The 21378-nt window shown below is 39.1% G+C and overlaps 2 long non-coding RNA genes across 2 annotated transcripts in view; one reads left to right on the top strand and one right to left on the bottom strand.

Moving 5' to 3' along the window:
* The window catches only part of LOC121108630, an 89851-nt gene that overhangs the window by 30440 nt on the left and 38033 nt on the right, over window positions 1-21378 (bottom strand). The gene's annotated exons all lie outside the window — the stretch shown is intronic.
* Window positions 7685-12352, top strand: LOC121108629. Its single transcript, XR_005843317.1, has 3 exons — window positions 7685-7778; window positions 8063-8389; window positions 10913-12352. It is a non-coding gene; the product is annotated as an uncharacterized LOC121108629 (long non-coding RNA).

Here is a 21378-nt window from a genome sequence, read left to right as displayed (position 1 = left end):
AAGGAAGGAAGGAAGGAAGGAAGGAAGTTCACTGAAGGCAAATGTCAAGTCCTAAGTCTGGGCTAGAGTACTTCCATGGAGTAGCATAGGACGGGTACAAAGTAGCTAGAAATTAGCTCTGTGAAAATGATCCAAGGTGTCCTGGTAGACCAGCTGAATGTGACTCAGGGTGTATCCTCACAGATCTTGAAGGCCAACTGCATCCTGTTCTATGTAGGCACAAGCAAACTAGAAAGGAGGTAAAGGGGTTGGGTTTTTTCCTATTTCACATCTGGAGCACTGTTTTATTTTGTGCTTCCACTACCAGAAGAGCACTGATACACTGGTATAAGTTCAATGGAGAGCCACTGTGACACTTACAGGTTTGGGACACATAGCATAAGGATAAGCTAAAAGAACAATGTTCTACCTTAAGAAGAAAATGCTAAGGGGACAAGGTAGTTTATCTCATTCCATAGCTCATGTTAAAAAAGGCAAATTCAGACTCCTTTTAGAGGCACATGGGCAAAGAGACAGGACAAGAGGAAGAGATGGGTTGTATCAAGAAAAATTCCAGTTGGGTACTTGACACTGGTTTGGTCAGACTTGTAGTGGATTCTTCATCCTTGGAAACAAAGAAATTTGATCTGGGTTATGAAAATTGACACTGAAAAACCTGCTTTAACATCTAGCACAGGGACCAGCTGGTTTCCAGATATTCCTGGCAACCTCAGATATTCTGCGATTCTGTAATCCAGAGCCAAGAATGAGGCCCTGATAAGAGTCTTTCAAATAACTTTCAAATTTAGTACATATATACCAAGAGGACCTCAGGTGTGCAGCAAGTGTCATCTACAAAGCAATTAAATATATTTGTGTTCTTATATTTTTGCTACTTCATGCACTTTACATAGTAGCTCTTTTCTATGCCTCATTTTCTCTTGTTGAGATTACTTCTCCATCCATTTCACGTCAGAGGAATAGCAGATGACTCAGGACAAACAAATGGCTTATAATCCCGTGTATATACATATGACACATTAAATTGAGTTCCCTTTCTATGTTATTAATGAGCTAACCATATGGAAATTGATTATGATATCTACTAGAAAAAAAAAAAAAAAGAGCATCTCTTGGAATATTGTTTTACATTTTAATATCTAAATGGTTATGTGAGCAATCATAAATACTCACAGAGCACTGTGTTAATCTATGCAAATGATTTCTCACTTTACAAATCTTTGAAAACCAATGGACAGCTATCCAGCTACCGGGTTATCTAATTCCAGATGTTCACAGCAGATGCACTTCATTCATTTTTCAGTGATGTCACATTGCCTTTAATTTCCTTCCCTTTGGATTCTTATCTAGTTTATTTTACAAAGATAAGCAGCTCACAAAACATGTGGCTAGTAGCTACAGAATATAAAATTATGCATCTCTGTGAAAAAACACTATTTTAAAAACTGTGATAGCATCTGACACCATCTATAACTTCTACATAAACCTTAAAGCCATTTGATTCATTCAGAGATGAGAAACTGTGGTGATCATCAGAAGCAGAGAGCAATGAGCTTGTAAAACAGTTCAAGCAAACATTTGCAGTCTGAGCATTAGCTAATAATATTTTTCTTTTTAAGGAAAATTAATCCATAGATCAGTGGGTGATGCTTGTGAAATGAGTTACTGGTGATTCATCAGAGAGTTTGAGGGAACATTTTACTTGCTTAGGCTATTTCCACACTTGGAGCTGTCTGCTTGTAACTCTTCAGAAAAAGAAACAAAAATCTATTCAGTTCTTGAAGTAGATTATTACACGCAGAGGAAAAAGGAAAGCCAGTGGCATGGAAATATACATATATTCTATTCTCTGTGTACATTTGCAAATGCATGGTTATTGTATAATATAACAAAATTCTGTTGTTAGTAAAAGGTCTCTATATATTTTCTGTTGTGTAAGTACAAGTTTTGTGTAAGCATCTGTTTAGAATTTGTTTTTTGTGGTTTTTTTTAAACAGTTTTCTGATTTTGTCTTTCCAGATGAACTGTCCTTTATTATCTATTCCTATCACAGTTCTCTCTTTTTCACGATCTTTTAGCAATAAAACATCTGTGTACTAAGTACTACATAGTATCTTGGTATTCATCCTTAAAAACTGAATGTTTTGAAGGAATGAATAAAAACTGAACTGTTTATAGTTTGCATCCTTGTCTTTGCACCATAACTTTTAACTTGAAACACCTGCTCCCTGGAAAAGCACATGCAGAATTTCACAATAGATATACAATCTCTGTGAGACTCTCCTCTTTTTGATCCAGGTTGTTATTATTTTTCCAGACAGACATACAGTGTTGAGCCAACTGCAGGAGTGAGCCTCTTTAGAACCAAAACACTACCTCTGTTATATTGCAATATATAAACATGTTTTGTGTTGGGTAATGAACAGCTGAGGTATTGAGCAAAGTCATGTGCAGAAATGATGAGGCTGCAGAAAGCTATCTGCTTCACGTAGGCTATCTGAAAACTGTTTTGTTTTCAGATTGATGCTGTGTCAATGAGATATAAAAAATATATTAGAATTATAATATAGTAGCAACCATAACGTTTTGCTACTTACTGGTTTGTCCACAGCTATATACTGCAAACATGAGTCAGTTTTTCTAACCGTCATCTCTGAGCTCTTCTTAGTTGTTAGGAATTCAAGACCATGTGTGTTGTTCAGAAGGTAATTCCTATGAATAGTGGTTATTTGGTTGCTCTCTTAGCTATTATGATAAGACTCCTGTAGAGGCACTTGAAGCATACATAAAAACGTATAAGCAAGTTGTAACTGGAACATTTTGCAAGGATGAAGAAAGTGGGAGATTATTAATTTTGCTCTTGCAATGTGCAAGACAACTGACAAGTAATTTTTTTTTTCTTTTTTTTTTTTTTTTGTAGCAAAATCCAATACCATTGGAGAGAGTTCTGGCCCCTACACTAACCCCTGTAAAAGTATTAAGTTAAGCATATAATATGGCTGCAAATTAACCACAAGGGACTGAGGAAAGATTGAGGCTCTTAGCAGTACAGACGTGATCTAACTATTAAAGAAATTGGTCACCAATTGTTGTGACTAAGGCATATGTTTAAGGTAGTTTACAGGCTTAGTGTGGATTAGTGTGCACTGTTTTGAAGAACCTTATATCATCTCAAATAACTAAACCCTGAGCTAAGAAATGTGGCATCTTTTTCAAGAGAAAATGCAGAAATATGTCTGACTTCACCATGCACAGATTCTCACCAGTTGAATTCATTGACTTCGCTGGATAATGTTTGTTGCTTCTATTAATTCAATTCTATTTTTAGTACTCACTGGAGGTTTATTTCAAAACTATCAAAGTGACAAAGTAAAAAGTAAACAGGAGTTCTGTACTCCACAAATCTTAAATTCCTTTTTTTTTTTTTTTTTTTTTTTTCCCCTGGTATTTCAGGATTATTTCAGGATTTGTTTTGTTATTTTCTAGCTCTAACTACTTATAAACCACTATGCCTACAGATGTCATGGTGTACTAGAGGCAACTGGGTTAGTTTTCAAAACAGCAAATGGTGTTTCTGAAGAACTACACTAAAAGATGTGTACCTGCATTCTTAGTGCATTTTACATATGAACCTTAGGTTTTCATCAAAATAATAGAATATATTAAGGCAAACGCATATTTCTTCAAATTTAAATATTATCTGTGAATACTGTATGATTCACAAATGGAATATTAATTTCAGTTGTGGTTTCTTACTTCAGGGGAAACACTTCTCCTTTGTTAATCAAAGCATCTTGATTAACTTGCTTCTATTTGCTCCTTAGGGATTAATGCCAATCTCCATTTGTAATAGTGTAAATGCTTCTAATAGTTGCATGAGGATGTGAAGGATCCCTCTGAGAGAAGTCTTCACTCAACTCCTTTAACAAATGCTAAATAACTCAGTCACATTTTTAAAATCCTGTGTGTGAGGGTGTAATCTTCACAGTTCAGTCATTGGAGAGCTTTTCTGCAAGAAACTGGAGAAGTGGGTGACCCCAATGGCAATGCCCAGACTGTGGCACTACAGTAGGTAAGCATGAAGTAGGGCATGAAAAGCCTGAAGATATGCATCACCCTACCCTATCCATCTTTGACTGTGAACTTATATTAGTAATGAGAGGTTAATGGAGTGTAGGGAAAAGCTTTCCAAGCTAACTGTTATTTAAAAAGCAACTCCATTTTGGACATTCTTAGGACTAATTTATGATGAAGATAGTAATGGAATCAAGTCAACAGGAGAGTAGGGGCTGTAAGGGGAACATCCTTCTTCTCATCTGGTAAGAAAAGCTGTCTATGTTGATTTCTTTCAGCAAAACTGAAGTGTGAATAATGTGAGGAATAGTATGTAAGTGTCCTCCTGTCTTGCAGTGGGTAAAACATCAAGCAGAAGTACTAGTCTACTTCTCCTAGCAGCAGACCCTCTAAGGAGATAAAAAGTCCTAATGCTAGAAGCTCAGGTAGAATTCTGTACCATGTAGGAGCAGAAACCTTACTTTATTTCACAGTAGACTGTGAGATGAAATGTGGTCATGCTAGGGTGAAATAGCAGATGAATGCATTTTGTGAGTCCTTTAATTCTTCAAAGAGTGAAGGATTCCTTAAATATCCCACTTTGTCATTATATAACTTTATAACTACATAAGATGATGAACAAACTTTGAGGCTCATTAGAAAGAGTCAATGTTAAAATCAAAAGAAGAAAAAGGAGAGGATGACTCGGTGACTGCGGTACCTTGGTCTTGGCAGGTCTTTGTACTTCACCATGTCTTAGCTGCTCATTGTAGAGAAGACACGAGGGTGGACTTACACTGCATTCGTTGTCTGTGACAGTTCTAAGCTGTTCAGACAAGAGCCTGTGTCGTGGCAGGGTCTTCAAGTGTGCTCTAGGGCATGACAGAAGAGAAAGCACAAGCCAGAGTTTTGCTTCTTGAAGAGTCTAGACTAAAAGGGCAATGGCAGAGGGCATTATTTTGCCACATTTCTCGTCTGTTTTCTAAACAAGTGACATCAGGACCAACTGTGCCTCAGTTTACAATTTATAGAATGGGAACAAAGCATTCTTATGGGACACCTGTAATTAAAAAGATATACAAATTTGTAACCGTTTCATTCCAAAGCAGCCAAGATGAGGCCAGATAAGGCCCTGGGCAACCTGATCTAGCTGTGGTGTCCCTGTTGCTGGAGAGTTGGATGAGATGGCCCTCAGAAGTCCCTTCCAACTCTAAGGATTCTATGATTAGATGATTCTTGTATATTTGTTTCTGGCTTCTAACATTGATAGTCATGGAGGGGAGGAAGAGAGCAAAAGCAACTAGTCTTTGAAGTGGCAAGGCTGAGAATCTGTTAGTTTTTATAACCTACATAAAAGAGTTTGTTATAACAAAAGTTGCTGTCATAAGAGTATAAAAACCTATGTTTACACACACAGAAAAAGTATACATAACCTGTATTAATGAAGGGACGGGACTTTGCAGTTCATTCATATATTATAGGAGTAACAGGCAGTTACACTATGGGTATACAAGTGGTGTTTTCCTCTATCCCTTATGTGGCAAGGGTAAGTACTGACAGGACGAGGAAAACCTATCTGATAAATACTTGGCTGAGAGGCTGAAGCCACAGCAGGAAGTCCAACTTTTTCAACCATGGGGTAGTTTACTCGACACCTGACCTGATGGTTGCAGATGGGCCTCACTTGTCTCAAAGAGAGAAATGAATCCTAGTCCAGGAGCTGGCAGATCTCATTGACAGGGTTTTAAACTAGGTATGAAGCGGAAAGGAGATAAAGTAAGGCTCACTCAAGACATATTTGGAGGAACAATATCAGGGGTAGGTGTGAGGTCAACAGCTCAGCTGAAATGCATCTACACCAGTGCATGTGGCATAGGCAACTAACAGGAGCAGCTGGAAGCCATTGTGCAGCGGGCAAACTATGACATAGTTGCCATTACTGAAACATGGTGGGATCATTCCCACAGCTGGAGTGCTGCAGTGGATGGCTATAAGCTCTTCATAAAGGAAAGGCTACAAAGGAAAACTTACTGCATCCCTCTAGGGATACCTGCATCCTCTGTTTCCCTAAAGTGCCTCTATACCAATGCACACAGCATGGGAAATAGGAAGAACCAGAGATCTGTGTGCAGTCACAGGGCCATGATGTCATTGCTACCATGGAGACTAGGAGGGATGGCTCATATTACTGGACTGCTGTCATAAATTAATGAATGACTGTGTCTTTTTTAGGAAAGACAGGCCATTAAGGTGAGGTGGTGGAGTTGTTCATTATGTGAGAGCAATGAGAGGCTAATATATGTGACACAGTTGTGAGTGTGTACTACAGGCCACCAAATCAGAAGGAGAAAGTTAATGAGATTTTCTACAAACACCCAGAAGTAGCCTCTTGATCCTGGGCACTGATTCTTATGGGGAACTTCAATCATCCTGATATTTGTTGGATAAGCAACAGTGTCAGGCATGCATGGTCCAGGAGGTTTCTGCAATGTGTTGAAAAAAACTTTCAGATGCAGGTGATGGAGGAGCCAACAAGGAGGGGTGTGCTGCTGGACCTTGTTCTTATTAACAAGAAAGGGCTGGTTGGGGATGTGAAGGTTGCAGGCAGCTTGGGATGCAGTGGTCAGGAGATGGTGGAGTTCAGAAACTTGTGTGGAAGAAGCAAAGCAACTAGTAGGATTGTTGCCCTGGGCTTCAGGAGACATAGCTTCGATCTCTACAAAGACCTATTTGGAATTATCTCTTCAGCTAGAGCACTGAAAGTTAAGGGAGCTGGTCAACACTTAAACATTGTTTCTTTCAAGTTCAATATCAGTGCATCTCTAAGAGTATGAATTCAGGGAAAGGTGGCAGAAGACCTGCATGGATGAACAAGGAGCTCATGAATGAACTCAAGGTGAAGAAGAAGGTCCACAAAATGTGGAAAGAGGGCCTGTCCACTTGGAAAGAACATAGGAATGTTGTCAGGGCCTGTAGGGATAAAACAAGGAAGGCTAAGGCCCTCTTGGAATTAAATCTAGTAGAGCAGGTCAAGGATAACAAAAGCTTTTTAAAGTGTGTTAATTGTAAAACGAGGATTAGAGATAATATGGTTCCATTAATGAAGAAATAGATGCCCTGGTAACAGGGGACACTGAGGAGGCATCTGAATGCTTCAGTCTTCGCTACTAAGACTGTCCATTGGGAATCCCAGACCCTGGAGGTGAAATAAAGACTCTGGGGTGTGGAAGACATCACCTTGTTTGAGGCAGACAAGATCAGAGAGAATTTAGCTAAAATCAGCACACACAAATCCATGGACCCTGATGGAATGCACCCACATGTGCTGAGGTAGCTGGCAGTAGTGACTGTCGTACCACTCTCTACTGCCTTTGACAAGCCTTGCAGAATGGGAGAGGTCCCTTAAGACTGATTGTTAACCAACATCATCCCAGTCTTCAGAAAGGGGAAGAAGGAAGAAGCAGGCAACTACAGGCCAGTCAGGCTCACCTCTGTGCCTGGAAAAGTGATGAAAAAACTTCTTCTGGGTGCCGTCTCCAAGCAATTGGAAGAAAAGAAGATTATCAGGGGTAGTCAATATAGATTCACCAAGGGGAAATCATGCTTGACCAATAATGTCGCTTTCTATGACGTCATCAGTGGCTGGGTAGATGAGAGGGAGAGCAGTGGATGTTTTGTACTTGACTTCAGCAAAAGCACTTGACAACGTATCCCACAACATCCTTGTAAGTTTGGGATAGATGAGTGGTCAGTGGAGTGGACTGAGAACCATCTGACTGGCAGAGCTCATAGGCTTGTGATCAGTGTCAAGAGTCCAGTTGGAGGCCTGTAACTAGTGGTGTTCCCCAGGGTCTGGTACTAGATCCAGTCTTGTTCAAGGAACCATAGAATCACCAGGGTTGGTAAAGACCTCTAAGTTTATCCAGTCCCACTGTTCACCTATTACCTATATTTCACACTAAACCATGTCTTTCAGTACAACATGTAAATGTTTCTTGAACACCTTCAGGGACAGTGACTCCACCACCTCCATGGGCAGCCTGTTCTGGCACCTGATCACTCTCCAGAGAAGAAGATTTTCCTATCAACCTGAATCATTAAGATATTTGCAAAGTTGGTGTTTGGTTGTTAATATCTGAAAATGGATGCCTGACTTTGACCAGTGGAAATGTTTGTGTGATGAAGCATCCAGTCAACTGGCCTCTATCAACATCTAATGTCTCAGGATCAACAGGAAATATTTAAGATTCACACTGAGACTGGATTTCTTCCATAGGATGAGCTGCTTGAAAGCTTTTCTTCCTAATCTTGCCATGCTGGAGAAGTTATGAATATGGTGAGTGTTTCCTTTATTGGCATAATTTCTTTAGACTTTTAGGAGTGTTAAAGATATAGTAGAAAGACCTAAATTTGACATTTATAATTTTCACCTATTTGGAAGGACAAGCATAACTAAGGAACAAGTGCTTAGGTGATATAACTTTATTTAGGAGTCACCAGTGTGCAATCTTCTTGGCAATTTTTATGCAGTACTCAGAATTTAGACACTGCGTATGTGTATAAGTATGCATATAAACATTCACACATACACAGATTTATGTAATAGAATAGGTAAAAGGACAATATGGAATGAAAAGCTTTTTTCCTATTCCTTAAAGCCCAGAACTGTGTAGAAGAAATAGAGCAAGGATCATGTCATAGCTGCAGAACATACTGTTCTAAGAAAGGACTGTAACAATGAGATTCGTGGAAGCTCTGTATGTGTATTATTCTTTAAAAATAATTTAAAAATAGTCCATTCTTTTGTCTATTTTGAACGGTTATCAGAGGTGCAATGTACGCTGAACCAAGCAGGATGGATTGAGATGGGAAGGTATTTTTCTCTGGAAGAAAGAATCTAAGACACCACCTAATGCAGAACCCACTGTGAATTGTCCCATGAAAACATGCTAGAAATAACTGAAAGCTGAGGGTTTTTTACAATACTTCAAAAGTGTTTGACCAAAGTACATCTATGGGTACGCACTACTTGACCTCTATCAGCTCTTAGCACTGTTAGGAAAGGTTTATTATTTGTAAGCCTAATTACAGCATAATTAAGGGACCTTCATATGGAGGCAGAGTGGTTTATTTATCAGTTTTGTTCAGCAGTGAAAAACTGATTATCAGCATATTTTTGGAGTAGGTTGTAATGGGATCATAACAAAAAAACTATTCTGTTTTACTCATATGTTGTAGTGAAGCTAAAGAGTAGAAGTAATTCACTTAATTTGCTAAATATATGAAGTATTATACTGCAACAATTTGCTTTAACAGATTGAAGGTACAACTAGAATAGAGTACTGAAGGAAACAAAATGATTTTGATTGAGTACAATTAGCTTTGAATGGCAATTATTGAAATAGATTAAAATTATTTACTCAGAGTCAGTGAAAAGCTAAATCTGAATTCTAAGTTTGGAACAAGGAAAACATGGTATTTCCTTGTTTATAATCTTGATTTGAGAAAAAACATAATAGCATTGGCTTGCAATAAACAGCCTCAATGATAATGTGTCAGTTTTCATTGTGTGAAACCTGATGTCTATTCAGTTTTGTTCTAATTATGGGGTAACAGTTTTGTGATGACAAGCTGTCATTAGTAGTAAGGTAGAGATGTAGAGTTAGAAAATGAGATGTCTTTGTGAAGGAAATAAACTTTAGTCTGAACTATTAGTCTGTATAAAGCGGAAAAGTGAAGCAGCACTTCCTCCCAAGAGAAGAGGAGTCTCGGAAGATAATTCACTAATAAATGAGATAAGGGAACTGGAGGCCAGCACTGATTAAATTAAAGGTTTGAAATCAGAAATTAACAGTAAAGCAAGACATCCAGAGAGAAAACTTATACCAGATAGGGTGCGTTGTATAGGGGATTATTCACTCTGCCTGGGTAGGAACTAGCATAGGAGACCCAATGGTGGAATCTGAATCTCAGAAGGAACTGCTTTATTATGCAAGGAAATCACAGGAGAAGAAAGACGACCCTATCTAATTTAAGAGAAGTGGCCTATATTTATCATCTAACCTCAAAGTAGCACACCACAATAGCTAACTTAGATTGACAGGAGTATAAATGTAGTGTTTTCTAAAAACTTTCAAGGACAGAAGAAAGATTTGTGGTTTGAAGTCACTGGATGAGGGAAAATCTGGAGATACTCCCTTCAGAGCTTCTGGAAAAACAAACAAACAAACAAACAAACAAAACATTCATTTGGCCTTCAAAATACCAGCAGACTCAGATCCTTAAAAAGGATTAGCAGAAAATAAGTTTAAACAATAACCTGTGACATTTGGCTACTCATCTTCTGGACAGCCTAGACAAATTCAGGACTTTAATGAGTGGTTGATACTGGTATAGTTCCAGTAAGAGTTGAGGATCTTGTTAACTTTGCTGCATACAACGGCTTAATAAAATTGCATGTTATTGAAAGTAGGTAATAGCAACTGCTCTTATAAACTGAGAAGAAATACATTACACATTTTCTGATCATACTGAACAGATTTATGAGTTCCATTCACTCAATCTTCTTGTTACATCTAAACTCCTGATGCTGTTTTAGCAGATCAGAACCTAGTACTTCAGATATACAGATAAATAAGTTATCTACTTGCTCCCAGTCAGATCTTCACATTAGGGGACCAAAAAATGGTATTATTATTGTGTTTCAGAAAAGGGGGAAAAGTATAGTACAGTAGTCCCATTGTATTACGGGTTTGATATTGACAGTGAAACACAATGTTGATATCATTGCAGAAAATTTACCTTCCAGTGACTAGGCAGAAGGAAGTAAACTTTACAAAAAAACTTATCTATCCTTCAGATATTCTGAAATCTGCTCAGCTGAGTCCTGAAAATGGAAAAGAAAGCTCAAGGTCTCCTAGAGGGGTAAATCTCCATACATCCAATAAGTGCAATACAATAGGTCATTTAGAGACATTTTCATTAAACTAACTGGATATCCAGAATCATTAGGATAATATGTTTCCATTTTTCATGTTTCAATGATGTAGTATTAAATCAGAGGATTATTGGGTTGTTCTTCTCCTCCCTCCCACCTTGGTTTGCATTGTTTTCACTGACTTAAAGCACCAGGGTATTATGATATATATTATGGTATATGGTATTATGGAATGATACAGCTCATTTAAAATAAATAGAAATATTCTGTCACATAGTATAAACACCACTAGACATACTGTAGAATAGTGTTATAATTTCATGGCTTATGATGTACTCAGTAGATCGGGTGCCTTGGTATTAGCATCTTTTTTTTCTCTCTTTATGATTTTTTACAATAATCACAACATATGTGCTTACCTGTAGAGTCTTACAACACCACTCCTTCTCCAATGGCTACCATGATGATTCTTTCTCATTCTGGATACCTGGAACTTTTTAGCATTAAGTCAGCTGGCAGCAACTGGTTCACACAGTGCTGGGAAAGTCATACCCAGAGTGATGATAAGTGCAACAACACACATATAACTCTGATCCTTTTAGCCAAATTGAAATCTTTGCTCATAATTCAAATGTTCACACATCTGCTTAAGCTTCTTTCCTTCCTACTGATGGAAGCAGGTGGGTGGCAATCTTCAGAATCTGTTGTCTAATGTATACTATTTTAAGAAAGGATGAGGAAGAATGAAAGATGTATAACAAAAAAGAAGAAAAGAAAAAAAATCACTTTGAGTCTTACACAGTGTAAGTTCTGTTGTAGTGCCTCTTATTTTTAATGACAGTTATTCTAACAGATGGGCTATGGCTAGCAGTTAGAATAGTAGAATTCAGTGCAAGAAAAAACTATGCTGGCAAATAATTATAAAAAAACATTTTGACATATGGTAATACAGCATTGCTTGGGAAGGACTTAATGAAAGTCTCACTTTCTGTCATGTCTTAAGCTGTAAACAAATTAATTTGTTTCTGGAAACAAGCCCTGGACTAGAATCATTTGTTTAGCTAATGAGGTATGACTGCATGACGTCATAGCATGCGTAATAGTGTGGGCTCTGTTACTGGAACGTAGGCTTTGGGCAAAACAAAAAGACTTAAAAGCTCATTCTTCGATGTTCAGTAAACCACCAGACCAAAGCCATGTTGGATTAACTCTCCTCAGTAAAACAAACAAATATGTTGGCTGTCCTTCTCTAAAATTTGATTCAGTTCAGTATTGTCCATTTTCAGTTCCACCCAGGCAGGTAAATAAAAGCAAAACAATAAAAATCTCTTCCAGTTTCACAAGGAAATGTATTCTATTAATATCAAGACCGTTCTTCACACTTTTCCATAGTCTGCTCTCTACATGTTTAGTTTAAAAATATGATAACATAGAGAAAAGAAAGTTCTTCCACTGAAAGAATTTAGCACACAGGAAAAAAAAAATAATAACATCAAATTCCTCTTAGATATCTGTCTTCCAAAGGTAACCAGTTCAGCTGTGGTTTCTGACTTTCTTCAGAAAAGAAAAGTTTGGATCATTTCAAGATTGCTTTCGTACTGCGCTCAGTATGTTTACTGTTACTCTTCTGTTCGGAGACTAAATAAACTCTGGAAGCAAGCATTTTTGCAGTTATCAGTTGAAAAGATGCTGTCATAGTTACTGTTTAGTACTAGTATAAAATTGAAGAATCTTTTTAAAACATTCCTGTTTTTAATAATTTTCCTGAGGTTCATACAACCTAAACTTGATTCCTAACAGAAATACTCTTATCTGAAATGCATAGAAAATAATAGATATTTTTCTACAACTGCCTGCTCATGAGTACAACTTTACTGGCATATGTTTTGTCTTTTATGAAGGGTAGAGGGAAAACATGTTTCTTATGCTTTAAAAAAATACTGAAACTCTACATCTAAGTCATCATGTTACGTCACTGTTCATGGTCAAGTTATTTCACCTAATAAGGAAAGTAAATTTAATTACATTTTGTTGCATGTATAGAACTTCCCACCTTAAGGATTTCTGATGAAGCACATTATAAAAATGTAATTGTAACATGAACTACTCAAGCTATGCAATCTGAAATCAAACAAAAATTCACCAGAGGTTTGTTATGTATGTATACTACCTCAGCTGAATCATAAATTTCCTACGGATTCCTTTTTAGTATTTTATGTCTCTATTCCTCCTTCTTCTTTTTAAATCTTTGTATTTTTGGAAAAAGTGGCACATGTAAAATCTAATGAAGGTTTCAATGGAATGCACAGCCTGTTGTTCCTTATCAAGCATATTCATTACCTCATGTTTTAGGATGCAGGACATTACAAAGCCCTGCTGGACTGATGAGCTTATGGCTAGGCACAGTTATAGGATTATGAGCAACAGAATTATAATCACGTTGAGAGACTTAGGATAGATGAAGAGCCTGTTGTGTGAGGCCACACATTAGTACCGATTCTGAGGAATGTTGATTTGTGTTGGCGTCAGGATTTTATCTCTGGTAATACAGAAAGAATAAACCATTTTCTCAAGGTCACAAAGCAGTTCAGTAGTTAAAACTCAGCTATAACCTGGATCTTCTGTATTTCTGCTTGACTGTCTTATCTCCTGTACCATATTGCATTTTCTATTTTAATCTGTTAATTCTAGAATTCCCAAAATGCAAATAAAATAAGAGGCCTTTTCTGCTTCTTTCTGTGTATACAACTCCTTATCCTTCAGTGTTTGCAAAGCTGTAGCACAACACCCCTCTGGCCTTTTCTTCTCAGATGCAGTTAAATGCAGGAAGGACAGAGTAGTCTCCAGTGCACAAGAAAAATCCAGTTTTCCTTTCCCTCAACTGGTATTGCAGATGCAGAACCCAGGAGACAATGAGGCTAAGAAGGTCTACGCAAAATTTTCTTGAAAGTTATTCATATGTCATATTACAAGTATTCACAAAGTTCTGAAATATTTTCAGATTTTTTGTCCATGATCCTGGTGAGCACTGGATTTGAACATACAGATAAACTGTAGAAGAGAGCTGCAGTATTTCTGGGTGATTTGATACAAACACACTGATACATTTGTGTGTCAGTTGGTATATTTGACAAAACGATGCATAACCTATCAAGAATACACTGTGTATGGTAAACCAACCTGAACTTACTATATTCTCCCAGAACAATCAAATGTAACAAGTACTGCTCTATAGATAAATTCAATAAGTACAGTAGACAGCCATTAGCAGCAATATTATTAAGCAAACTAGCAACCAGACATGACAAAAATAGCAAAAGCACTCAACAGTTTGCTTATTCTGATAGTACAAGTTGTCTCGTGTACCATATGGGAGCAGAACATAACATGGTCTAGCATGAGATATGGAGGTTGGCAGCCCTGCCTGTGGCAGGGGCGTTGGATCTTGATGATCTTGAGGTCCCTCCCAGCCCAAGCCAGTCTAAGATTCTGTGATTCTACGATTCCATGCTTCTATGTAATCTACAGCTGTAAAACCTAAGTATATAGTGACAATGCAGGCTTCCAATGTACACGTTTAATCAGCTATCAGATAATCCATGGAGTAATTTGCCCTCTAATGAAAGGAAGTGAACACAGGATCATAGAAATGAATTAAATTTGAACATCAAACAAGCCAGCAATGATACAAAATGAGAATAAATATTACACAGAAAACAATTACTTCAGAATGTAATTTTTCAGATATGTTGTTTCAGTCAACATACACAAGTTCTGTAGCATCATGCATCATTAATATTGCAGAACATCTTCAATTACAGGAGCTAGATTTCAACTGCTTATACCTTTGCCAAAATATGACATTAGGTTGAAGTTTTATGCAGGATGTCTACATTGTCTAATTTTTTAAATATTAGCCAAACAACTTCAGTTGTCTTCAAGGTCAAGAACAAAGAGAAAAGTTGTTGTGTTTTAATGAAAAAAAGAGGCGTGAGAAAAAACTAATACAGCTTGACTTCTGATTGTACTGAATGTTTGTTCATTAATGAACTGAGTTCCAGTATTTCTGGAGACCACAATATTAGTCCTGCAGGCATATCATTAGTGTCTTACATACAGTTTCACAGAATCACAGAATTGCAGGGGTTGGAAAGGACCTCAAGACATCACAGAATCCAATCCCTCTGCTAAAGCAGATTCCTTACAATTGCTCCCACAAACAGGCATCCAGGTGAGTCTTGAATATTTCTACAGAAGGAGACCCCACAAACTGGGCAACCTGTTCCATTGCTCTGTCACCCTTACCATTTGATTGTCTTTTGTAAACTGGGAAATTGACAGTAAAACTGGAGGTCTGAAGGAAGACAGAAAAAAAAACATAGCAAATCATTTTAACATCTTCCAGACACTCTGAGTAGCTTAACCTGTTGTAACATTTGAGGTACTAGTCAGTAGTATGTATGAGAGTTGAAATATAGCCATTATTTAATCGCAGTAGCCCTTTTCACACAGTGATGAATGAGTGAGACAACTGCTCAGAAGATGTTTTACACATTTACAATTAAAGCAAACAGACCTTGCAGGTCACTGAATCAGACACAGTGAAAGGTAATAACATACAGATGGCCAAATTCTGTGCACTTTCAAAGACAGCTATTGGTGATCCTCAATCTTCTGGCCTGATTCTGATCTTGAGAAGGTTTTTCTGGCTTTGCAGAAGCATGTCAGAAAGAAGAGTCAGTCGCTTACAGCACTTGAATGTTTTGGACTTTTAAATATCCAAATATGTCTCGTACCTCAAGTCTCAAGGCTAGTTGTTGGAAAGAATTTTATTGCCCTCGTTGCCAAGCTATAGTGACCTTGAAATCTCCTAGTCATTGGCTCTTTATTCAGACTTGAGAGTGAAAATGCTCCTGCTATTCAACAGTTCCTGTGCCAAAGCAAATCGTTTTCCCATAATTTTGTCTCTCATTAATATTTTTCGTTATTATTTCTCATAAAATATATTCCTTTACTATCTTTGCCTCTATTTCCCATTTTTCAGTATTATTTTTAATGTACTGCAATTGTCTTACCACTCTGGAAATTGTTCCGTAAAAAATGATCTAGGAATCCAGCCTAATTAAGAAAGATGCAAAAATTGATTTTTTACATGAATAGTTTTGGCCTGTCCTGTTTAATATCTTTATTGATGACCTGGATGAGGGCATTGAGTGCACTCTCAGTAAGTTTGCAGATGACACCAAGCTGGCTGGAAGTGTTGATCTGCCTGAGGGTAGCGAGGCCCTACAGAGGGACCTGGATAGGTTTGGTAGCTGGGCTGAAGCCAATGGGATGGGATTCAACAAGACCAAATGCTGGCTCCTACACTTTGGCCACAACAACCCCATGCATGGCTGTAGGCTTGGGGCAGAGTGGCTGGAAGACTGTGTAGAGGAAATAGACCTGGGGGTATTGACTGATGCTAGACTGAACACGAACCAGCAGTGTGCTCAGGTGGCCAAGAAGGCCAATGGCATCCTGGCCTGCATTAGAAATAGCATGGCCAGCAGGGGCAGGGTGGTAGTCACACCCCCGTACTCAGCACTGGTGAGGCCGCACCTCAAGTACTGTGTCCAATTTTGGGCCCCTCACTGTAAGAAAGACATCAAGGCCATGGAGCATGTCCGGAGAAGGGCAACAGAGCTGGTGAGGGATCTGGAGCACAGGCCTTATAAGGAGCAGCTGAAGGAGCTGGAATTGTTCAGTCTAGAGAAAAGGAAGCTCAGGGGAGACCTTATTACTCTCTGTAACTACCTAAAGGGAGGTTGTAGTGAGCTGGGGTCGGCCTTTTCTCTCGTGTGACTAGTGATAGGACTACAGGGAATGGCTTCAAGCTGCACCAGGGAAGGTTCAGGCTGGACGTTAGGAAATACTACTTCTCTGAAAGGGTGGTCAGGCACTGGAATGGGCTGCCCAGAGAGGTGGTGGAGTCACTGACCCTGGTGGTATTCAAAGAGCTTTTGGATGTTGTGTTGAGGGACATGGTTTAGCGAGAACCATTGGTGAAAGGTGAATGAATGGTTGGACTGGATGATCCTGTGAGTCTTTTCCAACCTTAGCGATTCTATGATTCTATGGTTCTATGAAGACAAAAATTCTATTTATTAATTGATGCCATGGGCAACCTGCTCCATTTCTCTGTGTTGTCCTACCTCTCCCCCAGTTTTTTCTTGTCTTCTGTTCAGAAAATGACAGTCTATTTCCATTTATGTTCCTATCCATTACTTGGTATGATGGGACCATAATTTTTAGATTCTATGCTTACTTTCTTTATTTTTGTATTTGCTGAGATGACAGTCACCAGTTTGGGAAGTTATAATATTACACAAAATAGTGTATAACTGCATGGTGTGGCTGACATACCTGAGGGATACACTGCCATCCAGAGAGATGTAGAACCTCATGAGGTTCAGCAAAGCCAAGTGCAAGGTCTTGTAGCTGGGACACAGCACTATCAGTACAAGTTGAGGGACTAAAGGATAGAGCACAGCCCTGCCGAATAGGATTTGGGGTACTGGCAGATGGCAAGCTGTACATAAGCCAGGAACACATTCTCTCACTTGGAGTACTGCGTGCAGATGTGAAGTCCTCAGTAGAGGAGATACATCGACCTGTTGGAGCATGTTCAGAGGAAAACCACAAAAATTATCTCAGGGATGGAACACCATCCCTGCGAGGACAGGCTGAGAGAGCTGGAGCTGTTCAGACCAGAGAAGAGAAGATTCCAAAGACACCTAATAGAGGCCTGTCAGTATCTGAAGGAGGCTATAAGAAAGAAGGGGACAGACACACTAGCAGGGTCTGTTGTGATAGCAAAAGCAAAATTAATTCAAACTAAAAGAGGGGAGACCTAGGTTAGATTGTAGGAGAAAGTTCTTTACTCAGAGCATGCTGAGGCACTGGAGCAAATTGGCAAGAGGACCTGTAGAGGCCCCATCCCTAGAGGAATTCAAGGCCACACTGGATGGAGCCTTGGGCAGACAGACGTAGTGGTTGACAACCCTGCCCATGGCAGGAGAGTTGGAAATGGATAATCTTTAAGGTCCCTGCCAACCTAATATCCAATCAGATTGGATATAAGAAATTTTTTTTCACAATAAGAGTGATGAGGCACTGGAACAAGTTGCCCAGAAATGTGGTGGGTGCCCCGTCCCTGAAGACTTCCGAGGTGAAGCAGGCTCTGAGCAACCCGATGTAGCTGTAGGTGTCTCTATTCATTGCACGAGTTGGACTAGATGCCCTTTAAAGGTCCCTTCCAACACAGACTATTCTATGATTCTATAATAAAACCTTGAAATACGGGAAGCTGAAAACCCTGTTCATTTTTCCTTTGAAGCTAGTCTGTATAAAAAACAATTGTAAGGGTAAAATTTTACATTGCTCTCAGAACAAGTATTTCAGTAACACTGAAAGCAGAAGACTAAACAGGACTGTACCATTTTATTTAGAAACAAAATTCCCAAGTTGACTGTTATTGATCTAAGATTAAAATCAGGTAAGAAGTTCCTTATTACTGTGATCAAGGAAAGAAGACATGGTATTTGTTTTCATAGTTATTTTTTATAGACTATAAGTATCATACCATATCGTAGAATCATAGAATGGCCTAGGTTGAAAAGGAGCACAATGACCATCTAGTTTCAACCCCCCCTGCTATGTGCAGGGTTGCCAACCACTAGACCAGGCTGCCCAGAGCCACATCCAGCCTGGCCTTGAATGCCTCCAGAGATGGGGTATCCACAACCTCCTTGAACAACCTGTTCCAGTGTGTCACCACCCTCTGTGTGAAAAACTTCTTCCTAATATTTAACCTAAACCTCCCCTGTCTCAGTTTAAGACCATTCCCCTCCAGTACTGGCACAGTACTCCAGATGGGGCCTCACAAGAGCTGAGTAGAGGGGGAAAATCACCTCTCTCTCTGCTGGCCACTCCTCTTTTAATGCAGCCCAGAACACAGTTGGCCTTCCAGGCTGCCAGTGCACACTGCTGGCTCATGTCCAGCTTCTTGTTCACCAGGACCCACAAGTCCTTCTCTGCAGGGCTGCTCTCAAGGAGATCCTCCCCCAGTTTGTATAAATACCTGGGATTGCCCTGGCTCAAGTGCAGCACCCTGCACTTGGCCTTGATGAACCTCATTAGGTTCTCATGGGTGCACTTCTCCAACCTGTCCAGGTCCCTCTTGATGGCTTCCCTTCCCTCCAATGTATTGACTCTTCCATATGGAATAGGGAAGAAAAATTCAGTGTTATAACTGTTTAATTTACAACGTAAAGCCATGGCTAGGAAATCAGAACAGCTATGATCTTCTCAGGATATGCACTTTTATTATTTAGTAGAATACAAAAGAAGATACTGTTCGTTTTGACTTCAGGAAGTGTTACTTATGGCAATGAGCTGAACTTATACCTATGCAGAAAAATGAAAATCACTACATTCTGGCCAGTAGCTTTAACTTAGACTTCAAAACTAGACTCTGTCAGTGACTTCCGCCCGGATCTTGTTGAAGAATGCCAGAGGAATTTTTAATAATATGTTACATACTCTAATTAGCACTGTTCTATTAGGTGACGATTATCACAGAATTGCAGAATCACAGATGTTGGAAGAGACCTCAAGAGATCATTGAGTCCAATCCCCTGGCTAAAGCAGGTACTCTACAATTGGTCACACAGGTAGGCGTCCAGACAAGTCCTGCTTATCTTCATAGAAGGAGACTCCACAGCCTCTGGGAAACCTGTTCCAATGCTCCATCATCCTTACCATAAAGAAATTCTTCCACATATTAGTATTGAACTTCCTATTTACAAGTTTTAGGCCATTACTCCTTGTCCTATTGCTACACACTACTGAGAACAGCCTGGCCTCACCCATTTGCCCCCAACCTCCCTTTTGATATTAATAAACATTTATCAAATCTGTTCTCAGTATTCTTTTCCTAGGGCTGAACAGACCAAAGTTACTCAGTCTTTCCTCATACAGAAGATACTCCAAGACCTTTATCATCTTTGTCCTTCTGCTGAACTCCTTCTAGGAGGTCCCTGTCTTTTTGAACTGGGGAGCCCATAACTGGACACAGTAGTCTAAATGGGACCTTACCAAGGCAGAGTACAGAGGCAGGATCATCTCCCTTGACCTGCTGGCCGCACTTTTTTTAATGCACTCCATTGGCCTTCTTGGCCACACACTGCTGGCTCATGGCCAACCTGTTGTTCACCAGGACTTATAGGTCATACTCTACAGAGGTCCTTTCCAGCAGGTCATTCCTTAACCTGTACTGATGCATACAGTTATACCTCCTCAGGTGCAAAACTCTACATTTGTTCCTGTTAAACCTCATCAGATTCCTCCCTGCCCAACTCTCCAATTTGTCCAGACCTTGTGAATGGTAGCACAAACTTTCAGTGTGTCAGTCACTCCTCCCAGCTTTGTATCATCAGCAAACTCACTGAGGTTGACTTTATCCCTTCATCCATGTCGCTGATGAAGATGATGAACAAGTCCAGGTCTAGCAACGAACCCCTTATGTGCTGTGTAACAGAAAAAAATAATAATTCCCAATGATATGAGGAAACTATAATACAAAAGTAAAACAAACAGACCTTTCATATCTCCTTTCGTTTTCTACAAAACTCAGGAGTCCAGATGTAATTCCTTCTTCAGAATCATTCTCAGAACCTACAGAAGGTAAGCTCAGATATGGCTGAGCTGGTGAGCTAGTGCTGAGGTCTGATTCTCAGTCCCATCTTTAGTCAGTTTGCTAATAGTGGAGCATTTTTCATTCCAGGTTCTTAGGGAGAATTGCTTCCTTGTCTCATATGGCTACTGTAACATGCTAGGATAATAGACTTCAGAACAGATTAGAATGTGCTGTACTAATCTCAATTTACAGAGCACTCCAGAGAGTCAGCTTGATTTAGGAAACAGGTTTTGAGGTAAAAAAAAAAAAAAAATAGACTGGAGATAATTAAAGAATAAGTGTGTAAGTAATTAATTAGTGGGGAAATTGAATCCTTTCTCCATGTCCTGCCACTTCATATACCACGCAGAGCCTTACCCCTGATCATGAAAGTACTATGGTGGGCAACAGTTTGGCCTTTCACACGTTTTACTATCTTAATTTATATCCTTGAAGACAAATGCTGTGGGATGGTTCTGGTTTGAGATTTACTTCTGGGTAACACAATACATATGTTAAAGTAAGAAATTCAAAGTAAATAAATATCTGTGTAAACTACGTTATTCCTCTTTCTTCACCCCCAGAAGTCATGCACCAAAATCTGATCCTCAGCATCCCATTTTCTCCAATTAGTTATCATCCAGCTACCTGAAACTGCTCATGCTAGATT

The sequence above is a fragment of the Gallus gallus genome, chromosome Z (assembly GCF_016699485.2).
Source record: "Gallus gallus isolate bGalGal1 chromosome Z, bGalGal1.mat.broiler.GRCg7b, whole genome shotgun sequence".
Lineage (NCBI taxonomy): Eukaryota > Metazoa > Chordata > Aves > Galliformes > Phasianidae > Gallus > Gallus gallus.
Note: the sequence above shows the minus strand (reverse complement) of the source record. Positions and strands in the feature narration are given on the sequence as shown.